This window comes from Cydia amplana, chromosome 18 (assembly GCF_948474715.1).
Source record: "Cydia amplana chromosome 18, ilCydAmpl1.1, whole genome shotgun sequence".
NCBI classification, from domain to species: Eukaryota; Metazoa; Arthropoda; class Insecta; order Lepidoptera; family Tortricidae; genus Cydia; species Cydia amplana.
This window is the reverse complement of record NC_086086.1, coordinates 7,136,773-7,141,993: the sequence shown is the minus strand read 5'-3', so window position 1 is coordinate 7,141,993 and position 5,221 is coordinate 7,136,773. Positions and strand designations below refer to the sequence as shown.

General features: G+C 40.6%; 1 pseudogene; it reads left to right on the top strand.

Moving 5' to 3' along the window:
- Window positions 1–470: 470 nt before the first annotated feature.
- On the top strand, window positions 471–1,891 carry LOC134656538 (alpha-(1,3)-fucosyltransferase C-like; annotated as a pseudogene).
- Window positions 1,892–5,221: the final 3,330 nt, after the last annotated feature.

Sequence of the window (5,221 nt, the reverse complement as noted above, 5' to 3'; positions counted from 1 at the left end):
GAATGATAAAACTAAAAAAAATATATGATGTACATTACCATGTAAACTTCCACCGAAAATTGGTTTGAACGAGATCTAGCAAGTAGTTTTTTTTTAATACGTCATAAATCGCCTAAATACGGAACCCTTCATGGGCGAGTCCGACTCGCACTTGGCCGCTTTTTTTATTTACTGACAAGATTTGGTTGATCAGATGGTCGTTCTAGTCTACGTGACAGCGTGATAAAACGGTGTCCGTCACTTTCTTTCCCACGGTGTTAAACAGTGACAGTTATTTTATCACGTGGATAAAGATGGATAAAGCTATCCATAATAGGCTGGCTGCTATATTACCTATTCTCTGACAGTAATAAGTATTATTGTTTAAAAAAGTGCTTCGACGATTTTATGGCGACCATAAAGTAAAGCATTAGTCTTGTAACGTCAACGAGACACTTGATTGTCACTTTCTTATCCCAAACATCCCAAAGCAGGGTACGTTATTCTCGTTTTCTTCTTGGAAATATTCCAGAACTCCACATCAATGTTGTACCGGCATGCTTTCCCGGGTTTCGTGTTGGCGGCTATGCTCAATAAAAAATATGTTTTATACGCTTTTCTTAATTTCGCTATGTGTCGCCCTTCACGTGTGGATGCTCGACGAGATCCTCGACTTCACTAACAAGACGCGTTCCTTATTCTCAACTAGGTTTAGCACTCTTAAATTCATACCCGATCCAAACACGAAATACATCCTCTCCTGGGACCATACGTATCTTACTTCAAACGTGACCGATAACTTTCGTAAATTGAATTGTCCAGTGAAGAATTGTTTTTTCACTACAAATAAAGACTTGTTGAACCTCAGTGTGTTTGACGCGATCGTCTTCGGTGAGAACATTCTGACCTCCGATACCAGACCGAGAGAGCGGAGCCCGCATCAGTTATTCGTGTACATGTCGGTCGAATCGTCCTACAAGTTCCCGGCGTGCGAGTTGTACAACGATGATTACTTCAACTGGACGTTCACGTACCGTCTCGATTCCGATGTATTATGGAGGCCCTTCGTAGTGCGGAACCTCACCGGCGATATCATTGCACCCTCTACAGAGGTGGCTTGGGCTCCGCTCCGCTCAGATCTGACATAAAATCCACGCTGCGAAGTAAAATGAGAGCAGTTGTGTGGATTGTGGACGAGTGCAGTTTTAAGGGCTTTGAATATCTGCTGAGATTGGAAAAACATCTGTATCACTTCAATCTTAAACTGTACAAGCAGAAGCATTTGAAAAAGAGCAGTCTCTATTATAGCGACATTTTGCCTCAAAATTATCGGTTTGTGCTGTGGTTTGAAAACTCGATAGTCAAAGATTACGTGTCAAAGAAGGTCATGGAAGTTTACAGAAACTATGCTGTGCCTGTCGTCTACGGTGGGGCCAATTATGACAGGTAGATTCCTTAAATGTTTAAAATACTATCTTAGGTACTCTATGCACACAGAAAACTTATGTTTATATAACACAGTTCGCCAAGTAGGCCAAGGTCATATTTTCAAAATATTCTCATCAACCACAGGTTCCTTCCTCCGGGTTCCTACATCAATGCGCGCGAAACGCATCCCTACAACCTAGCACAAGCCATTTACGAGGCAACGAAGAGCCGGGAGACGTACGAAAGTTACTTCAAATGGAGGAACGTGTATTCAATAGAGGAAGATCACTCCTCCCTGTGCGAGCTGTGCGCGGCGTTGAACGGCGACAGGGCCAAGTATGCTCCTGCTAAGAAAAAGTTCAGGGTATGGTGGAACTCTCCTAACCGTATGCATCGATGTCTTCCTATAGATTACTCAGAAATCAAAACAATGGTAACTTCACTATTCCCAATCTTTAACAGTATTCCAAAACCTTTAGAATAATACTTTAACTAATTTTGTATAATTATTTTATTTCGATTAAAGTTTTGTTGCTAAATCCGTATTAATCCCTCGTACTCATGTGCAACAACAAAACCGGGCTCAAGGTAAACCCATCAGATCCGGGCGATTAGGACGTTGTAGGTAGGTGCGAGTTCACGATAGTTTACTACTGAGCCGTTGAGAAATTAGAATCCAATACCAATATAATATCAATTCAATATTAATACCTATCAATGAGTTGCACTCTCACTTTAGTGACTGCGCTCGAAAAACGAGCAAGCGCGTGCATTTGAGTGTTATGGCTATCAATTGATACCTAAGTGTAACGGTGTAATGCACGTTCAACAAGAATAAGGTTCCCGTTATTAATTTCACATCGCACAAAAGAGCATGTTGCTACAAATACAGACACAAAAGACGAAGTAATTAATGTTGGAGTCGTATTGGTTGAATCAGTCGTTAGTCGGGGAGGCAAATCGCTACACAATGCGGTAGTTAGGGAGGGGAGGATCGGAACGTTTAACGAGGAAATTATTTAGTAAATGTTGCCAAATAATAACATTAGTGTGAGTGAGGGGCGAGGGCCGTCTGGCGCATTGCTAGGATTTGCTTGCCGGGACAATTTCCCGGAGCCCAGTGGAGATTCCATCGCTCTCCTATAGATTTTGACGAACTACTCAACTGATTTAAGTTTTTCACATGAACTTGCATCAGTTTTAGGTGGTCTTAGCATAGTGACGTTATGTAAATTAGGTCTAGGTACATATACCTATTACAACTTAGGTATCGCACTTAAATCACAAATATAAGTGCGATAAGAATAAAACATAATTTTTATTGACGATGCCTGTAGCTGATTATTAGGCTGGCTGGTTTTAGTGTCATGCGGACCGTCCGTGCGGATCGCTCCGCACGGACCAATATGTATTAAGCTTAGGGAGCGTTTTAGAGTAAAGCGGACGCGTCCGTACGGGCGGCCATCCGCGCGGAAAGGTCCGCACTCCGCAGCGAGCGCAGCCGTCCGTGCCGCGGAGCCATCCGCGCGGGCGGCTGCTCGCGCGCCTCTGCCTGCAGTGAGCGTACTAAAACGACTTGTGCGGACGATCCGCGCAGATCACCTCCGCGCGGATCGCTCCGTACTGACGATTCGTATGACACTAAAACCAGCCTTGATGAGGAATAAAAGCATGTAGAATAATGTTTGCCACGGATTCTGTTTTTGCAATTTGAACGAGACCTGCGTTTTTTATGACAAAATGTAGTCAAATTATAATTTTTTTTGTTAACTTTTCGCGGCCATACGTTTAAGAAAGAGAAAAATTATTTATTTCACCAACCAAAAAAATATTCTCTAGAGTAAATTTTACACACGTAAGTTGTATTTAACCTTGGACCATATTTATTAATGAGCTACAACTATCACAAGCAAACACTTAACAAATAGAACATATGATTTGACGGAGTTTAGACGCAGGCACAAATCTAGAGATTGGCCGATCACATTAACCTGTATATTTAAATAGTTAAATAATGTATGAAAGTGACCATTTAACCATTTATATTTCTAAACTAAAGCATACGAAGAAAGATTTACTTACAATAGCTATAGAAACAATCGCGGCACTCTTGTCCCTTCCACAAAGCGGGGGGCGGCCTCCTCCAATGAGCGCGCTCGCGACTGCGGTCCCGCTCTGAGCAACGTCCTATCTCCTCACGTGGCTCGTCCACATAAGGCTTTTGGTTGCAGGGCGGCAGTATTGCAAACAGCGAGTCTGAATTGCCACATAATTGAGAGGCTACATGACTGCCATTCTTGCAAGCGAGGCGTTCGACTCGGTCAAACCAGTAAAAGTAGGTACCGAGTGACAGGGACTCTTTATTTGAATACCACAACACATCAGGCCGTTAACATCTTGACAGATGATTTATGCAGTGTCTGTAAGCGAGGAACAACGTCTCTCGTGGCTGTATAAGCCAATCCTTCAACCTGCAACCTTTTAGTTTTACAAGGTTTCCTAAGTTTTACAATTCGAGGGCATAGAGTCGAGCCGCTTTCAGTTTTTTTTAATTGTGACAAATTCTGAGTTTTGAGTCATGTAACATGTTTATTTTTGAAACGGTTCTCTGAAAAGTCAGAGTCTTGTAAGATTCTCTGAGTTGAGTGTCTCAATAAAGTTTGAGTTATCGTCAAATGACTTTTGATGTTTCTATTTAAACTTGTTGATTTAAACATAATTGGAAATTAAACGAACTTACCTGTAAGTGAAGTTCATTTCAATTATATTAGCTGCACAAACTTCGAAATGATAATTTTAACTTGTAGTACGCGCTTTATCATGTAGCCTGTTCCATGAATGTTACAGAGAGGCAAAGCCAAAATTAAAAATATGTATCTGATTTATGAACGTAACTCCTACGTTGAACGGTTCCCGCGCTGTCAGCTGTCAAATGTCATTTAGTTTAGAGTAACAAGCCAAGACATAACACTTTCACTGCCAGTAGCCCGCTAGGGTTCTCTATTCTTAGGTACTTATCGCTACAAAGCGGAAAAAACATATGGTATCCGCTATGCTTGTAGCTCACGCTGGCAGTGAATATGCCAATTGATGGAATAACTTGGCCCCCAATTCAGCAAAGCCAATATTACCATAACTTTGACAGGGATTATAGGTAGGTACACGAATCCCTGGTTGTCTCAGGACAACGTGGGTACTGGGTGGGATGGGTTATCATTTCGAAGTTTGTGCAGCTAATATAATTGAAATGAACTTCACTTACAGGTAAGTTCGTTTAATTTCCAATTATTATTACGCTGCACAAACTTCTTCAATGATAATTTTAACTTGTAGATGTTTAGAGATAAGTATTCAAAGTTTGATTTGGCTTTGTATGGGAACAATGAAATCATTGATTAATGATTAACAATGATTTATTATTTCATTTTAAATTAGGTACCTTTTTAGTTATCATTAACTGATTTCAGAATATATGTAGGTATATTTAGTTTACAACATTATTTAGAGATCTAGTGATATCATTTCATCAAACTGTCTATCGTATAGTACCTATAGATAGTTGAAACAAAAATAATTTGATCCTTATTTATTAATAGCACACATCTGCGAAGAAATTCAAAGGTGTATGTGAAGTCCCCAATCCGCATTGGGCTAGCGTGGGGACTATAGCCCGAGCCCTCTCGCGAATGAGAGGAGGCCTGTGCCCAGCAGTGGGACGTATAAAGGCTGAATTATTATTTTTTATATTATTATTTATTAATAGGTACTTAAGTATTTTCATTTATACCACCAAATACCACATAAAACCTAATTA